The 6,216-nt window shown below is 41.9% G+C and overlaps 1 long non-coding RNA gene across 2 annotated transcripts; it reads right to left on the reverse strand.

The window, feature by feature from the left end:
* Positions 1 to 241: 241 nt before the first annotated feature.
* Positions 242 to 4,716, reverse strand: LOC120042751. 2 transcript variants are annotated; one of them, XR_005476233.1, is made up of 3 exons: positions 4,648 to 4,716; positions 4,205 to 4,244; positions 242 to 3,421 (listed from the first exon to the last, which is right to left on the reverse strand). It is a non-coding gene; the product is annotated as an uncharacterized LOC120042751 (long non-coding RNA). The 2 variants fall into 2 exon arrangements; XR_005476234.1 differs by having other exon boundaries at positions 4,205 to 4,344.
* Between the last annotated feature and the right edge of the window lie 1,500 nt (positions 4,717 to 6,216).

Genomic DNA, 6,216 nt, shown 5'->3' on the forward strand with positions numbered 1-6,216 from the left:
GTATCACATCCGGTCATGGTTGGGAGTCCCATAGTGCGGTGCACAATTGGCCCGGCATCGTTCAGGTTTGGCTGGGGGTGTAGGCCGTCATTGTAAATAAGAATTTGTTCTTAACTGACTTTTCTAGTTAAATAAAAAATATATGACTACATTTTTTTTTTTTTTTTTTACTTCTCACACACACACACTAATAAAATAATGAGGAACAGCAAACAGTAATAATGAACATGCAGGAAACCCCTCATCTCATAAAATATTTAATCATTATTTCTTATTAAATTGTTATAAATAAATGGTCGTTATAGGAATAAAAACATCTTAAATAAAATAACCATCATCGTCATAGAAACAGTATAAATGACAGTAATAATAGGTTTAGAACAGTAGTTTTGTATTGCAGTGTTTTCCCTACCATTGTAGCCTGTAGGCGGGGCCTTTCATTTTGGTTAAAGAGACCTTAAATGTTGATTCAGTGGCCTTTTCTTCCAGATTCTTCCTGGGAAATCTCCAGGGAAAAACTAGTAGTATTTCAGGGTTAGATTTCATTTCTTTTTTGAAACAAAAAAATATATTTGACCAGAGAGAGAATGTGGGGTCTTTTTTTCTGAAGTGCAAATTGTTAGAGCTGGGCCTAAAACAAATGTTTTGGTATCAGACATAGACCTGCCATTAGACCTGTCATAGACCTGTCATAGACCTGTCATAGACCTGCCATAGACCTGCCATAGAACTGTCATAGACTTGTCATAGAACTGCCATAGACCTGTCATAGACCTGCCATAGACCTGCCATAGACCTGCCATAGACCTGCCATAGACCTGTCATAGACCTGTCATAGACCTGTCATAGACCTGCCATAGACCTGTCATAGACCTGTCATAGACCTGCCATTAGACCTGCCATAGACCTGTCATAGACCTGCCATAGACCTGCCATTAGACCTGTCATAGACCTGCCATAGACCTGTCATAGACCTGCCATAGACCTGCCATAGACCTGTCAAAGACCTGCCATAGACCTGTCATATACCTGTCATAGACCTGCCATTGACCTGTCATAGACCTGTCATAGACCTGCCATAGACCTGCCATAGACCTGTCATAGACTTGTCATAGAACTGCCATAGACCTGTCATAGACCTGCCATAGACCTGTGGACATTCAACATTCAATATTTTATCAAATCATTTACCTAGAACTTTCATAGACCTGTCATAGAACTGTCATAGACCTGTCATAGACCTGCCATAGACCTGCCATTGACCTATCATTGACCTGTCATAGACCTATCATAGACCTGCAGTAAGAATGTCATAAAGCTACCTAAGTTGTTGAAATGTATTTATAACTCAAGTGTCCATTAAAATGTCCAAGTAATGCGTTACTAACCCAGCAGACAGCATTAATGTACCGTCTCAACTGGGATAAATACATTTCGCTCTCCTTTCTGTCCCCTACTTGGACTTTTTAATGGACATTTTAATTATAAATACGTGTCAATAACTTAGGTGGTTTTTATGACATTTCTAAGTGACCCCAAACTTTTGAAAGGTATATCGAGATCTGGGTCTGGCTAGCTGGTTATTTAAAGGTATATTGAGATCTGGGTCTGGCTAGCTGGTTATTTAAAGGTGAGTTGAGATCTGGGTCTGGCTAGCTGGTTATTTAAAGGTATATTGAGATCTGGGTCTGGCTAGCTGGTTATTTAAAGGTATATTGAGATCTGGGTCTGGCTAGCTGGTTATTTAAAGGTGAGTTGAGATCTGGGTCTGGCTAGCTGGTTATTTAAAGGTATATTGAGATCTGGGTCTGGCTAGCTGGTTATTTAAAGGTATATTGAGATCTGGGTCTGGCTAGCTGGTTATATAAAGGTATATTGAGATCTGGGTCTGGCTAGCTGGTTATTTAAAGGTATATTGAGATCTGGGTCTGGCTAGCTGGTTATTTAAAGGTGAGTTGAGATCTGGGTCTGGCTAGCTGGTTATTTAAAGGTGAGTTGAGATCTGAGTCTGGCTAGCTGGTTATTTAAAGGTATATTGAGATCTGGGTCTGGCTAGCTGGTTATTTAAAGGTGAGTTGAGATCTGAGTCTGGCTAGCTGGTTATTTAAAGGTATATTGAGATCTGGGTCTGGCTAGCTGGTTATTAAAAGGTATATTGAGATCTGGGTCTGGCTAGCTGGTTATTTAAAGGTATATTGAGATCTGGGTCTGGCTAGCTGGTTATTTAAAGGTGAGTTGAGATCTGAGTCTGGCTAGCTGGTTATTGAAAGGTATATTGAGATCTGGGTCTGGCTAGCTGGTTATTTAAAGGTATATTGAGATCTGGGTCTGGCTAGCTGGTTATTTAAAGGTGAGTTGAGATCTGGGTCTGGCTAGCTGGTTATTTAAAGGTATATTGAGATCTGGGTCTGGCTAGCTGGTTATTTAAAGGTGAGTTGAGATCTGGGTCTGGCTAGCTGGTTATTTAAAGGTATATTGAGATCTGGGTCTGGCTAGCTGGTTATTTAAAGGTATATTGAGATCTGGGTCTGGCTAGCTGGTTATTTAAAGGTATATTGAGATCTGGGTCTGGCTAGCTGGTTATTTAAAGGTGAGTTGAGATCTGGGTCTGGTTAGCTGGTTATTTAAAGGTGAGTTGAGATCTGGGTCTGGCTAGCTGGTTATTTAAAGGTATATTGAGATCTGGGTCTGGCTAGCTGGTTATTTAAAGGTATATTGAGATCTGGGTCTGGCTAGCTGGTTATTTAAAGGTATATTGAGATCTGGGTCTGGCTAGCTGGTTATTTAAAGGTATATTGAGATCTGGGTCTGGCTAGCTGGTTATTAAAAGGTATATTGATATCTGGGTCTGGCTAGCTGGTTATTTAAAGGTATATTGAGATCTGGGTCTGGTTAGCTGGTTATTTAAAGGTATATTGAGATCTGGGTCTGGCTAGCTGGTTACTTAAAGGTATATTGAGATCTGGGTCTGGCTAGCTGGTTATTTAAAGGTGAGTTGAGATCTGGGTCTGGCTAGCTGGTTATTTAAAGGTATATTGAGATCTGGGTCTGGTTAGCTGGTTATTTAAAGGTGAGTTGAGATCTGGGTCTGGCTAGCTGGTTATTTAAAGGTATATTGAGATCTGGGTCTGGCTAGCTGGTTATATAAAGGTGATTTGTTTCCTCTTCTTCTTTCCCTGGGTCTTAGAGAGACTAAACAGTTCCAAACAGAGTGAATACGGGAGGTATACCACCTGAACGTGTTCAAAAAGAAGAGAGATTGTCATGTTCTGTTGCTAAATGTTTTTTTTTGTAACAGTACGCGCTACTGAACAGGACCCTACTGGCCTGTGTTCAAGGCTGTTCTGTTGCTGTGGTTTCTCTTCTGTAGCGCAGAGACTTTGTCTAGACGTCTGTGACACACTCCTCTGTTATCACCGCTCTGAGAGAGGAAGGTCGAGAGAGAGAGAGAGAGAGAGAGAGAGAGACAGACAGAGAGAGGGGGATAGAGGGAGAGAGAGACAGACAGAGAGAGGGGGATAGAGGGAGAGAGAGACAGACAGAGAGAGGGGGATAGAGGGAGAGAGAGGGGGATAGAGAGAGAGAGAGAGAGACATACAGAGAGAGAGACAGAGAGAGAGAGAGAGAGAGAGAGAGAGAGAGAGAGAGAGAGAGAGAGAGAGAGAGAGAGAGGGGGATAGAGGGAGAGAGGGGGTAGAGAGAGAGAGAGAGTGAGAGGGATAGAGAGAGGGGTAGACAGAGGGGGATAGAAAGAGAGGGGGATAGAGGGAGAAAGAGAGGGATAGAGAGAGATGGGGGTATAGATGGAGACAGAGAAGGATAGGGAGAGTGGGTATAGAGAGAGAGGGGGATAGAGCGAGACAGAGACAGACACAGACAGAGAGACAGATAGAGAGAGAGAGACACAGACCGAGAGACAGATAGAGGCAGAGATAGAGAGAGAGATAGAGATAGAGAGAGAAAGAGAGAGAGAGATAGAGAGAGAAAGAGAGAGAGAGAGAGAGAGCACTTTAAACTTTACACTATTACCTCAGAATAATTCTCCAGTTCAGCTTCTACTTTTGTCTCCAAGAAGAAGAAGAAGAAGAAGAAGAAGAAGTTATCACACACACACACACACACACACACACACACACACACACACACACACACACACACACACACACACACACACACACACACACACACACACACACACACTTACTGTCTGTTTTTTTCTTGAGCGGCATCAGTGTTGCTTTAGCCTGAAAGACAGACAGATGGTTTGGGATGAGTTGGACCGCAGAGTGAAGGCAAAGCAGTGGGAAGTCCTTCAAGATTGTTGGAAAAGCATTCCAGGTGAAGCTGGTTGAGAGAATACCAAGAGTGTGCAAAGCTGTCATCAAGGCAAAGAGTGGCTACTTTGAAGAATCTAAAATTCAAAATATATTTTTTTAAACTTTTTTGGTTCCTACATGATTCCATATGTGTTATTTCATAGTATTGATGTCTTCACTATTATTCTACAATGTAGAAAAAGTAAAAATAATGAAAAACCCTTAAATGAGTAGGTGTGTCCAAACGTTTGACTGTTACTGTGTAGCATCACTGAAAGACAGGAAACACATTGTATTGATCATATTAACAGTGAATGATAAAGATATGTACCTTCTGTATAGCTGCCCAGTCTTCCAGGATATCAATGTCTCTCAACATGTAGACGATGAACGGGCCTGAGAGAGAGAGAGAGAGAGAGAGAGAGAGAGAGAGAGAGAGAGAGAGAGAGAGAGAGACAGAGAGAGAGAGAACGAGAGAGAGAGACAGAGAGAGAGAGAGAGAGAGAGAGAGAGAGAGAGAGAGACAGAGAGAGACAGAGAGAGAGAGAGAGAGAGAGAGAGAGACAGAGAGAGAGAGAGAGAGAGAGAGAGAGAGAGAGAGAGAGAGAGAGAGAGAGAGAGAGAGAGAGAGAGAGAGAGAGAGAGAGAATCAACTATTACAGACTACCAGAACCCACTGGTTTCTCCAATTACATTGAATGACCTACAGGTCAAAATACAAACCCTCCAACCCAAAAAGGCCTGTGGTGTTGATGTTATCCTAAATGAAATGATAAAATATACAGACCACAAATTCCAATTGGCTTAAATACTTAAACTCTTTAACATCATCCTCAGCTCTGGCACCCCAATCCACAACAGTAGAAACAAATAAACAAATAACTACTGTGGGACATGAGTCAACAGTAACATTATCATTAACATTAACAGAAAAATCATAATCGGTCGACCTCTAGACTGATCACCCCAATCTTTAACATCGTCCTTAGCTCTGGCATCTTCCCCAATATGTTGAACCAAGGACTGATCATCCCAATCCACAAAAGTGGAGACAAATTTGACCCCAATAACTACCGTGGGATATGCGTCAACAGCAACTTTGGGAAAATCCTCTGCATTATCATTAACAGCAGACTCCTACATCTCCTCCGTGAAATCAATGTACTGAGCAAATGTCAAATTGTCTTTTTACCAAATTACCGTACAACAGACCATGTATTCACCCTGCATACACTAATTGACAAACAAAAACAACCCAAAACAAAGACAAAGTCTTCTCATGCTTTGTTGATTTCAAAAAAGCTTTCGACTCAATGTGGCTTGAGGGTCTGCTATATAAATTGATGGAAAGTGGTGTTGGAGGGAAAAACATACGACATTATAAAATCCATGTACACAAATAACAAGTGTGATGTTAAAATTGGCAAAAAACAGACACATTTCTTCCCACAGGGCCGTGGGGTGAGACAGGGATGCAGCTTAAGCCCCACCCTCTTCAACATGTATATCAATGAATTGGCGAGGGCACTAGAACAGTCTGCAGCACCCGGCCTCACCCTACTAGAATCTGAAGTCAAATGTCTACTGTTTGCTGATGATCTGGTGCTTCTGTCCCCAACCAAGGAGGGCCTATAGCAGCACCTAGATCTTCTGCACAGATTCTGCCAGACCTGGGCCCTGACAGACCTGGGCCCTGACAGTAAATCTCAGCAAGACAAAAATAATGGTGTTCCAAAAAAGGTCCAGTTGCCTCGACCACGAATACAAATTTCATCTGGACACTGTTGCCCTAGAGCACACAAAAAACTATACATACCTCGACCTAAACATCAGCACCAAAATAAAAAACGCCTAAAATACTTCAATCAGTTATAGAACCCATTGCCGTCTATGGTTGTGA

Source organism: Salvelinus namaycush, unplaced genomic scaffold (assembly GCF_016432855.1).
Source record: "Salvelinus namaycush isolate Seneca unplaced genomic scaffold, SaNama_1.0 Scaffold768, whole genome shotgun sequence".
Classification (NCBI taxonomy): domain Eukaryota; kingdom Metazoa; phylum Chordata; class Actinopteri; order Salmoniformes; family Salmonidae; genus Salvelinus; species Salvelinus namaycush.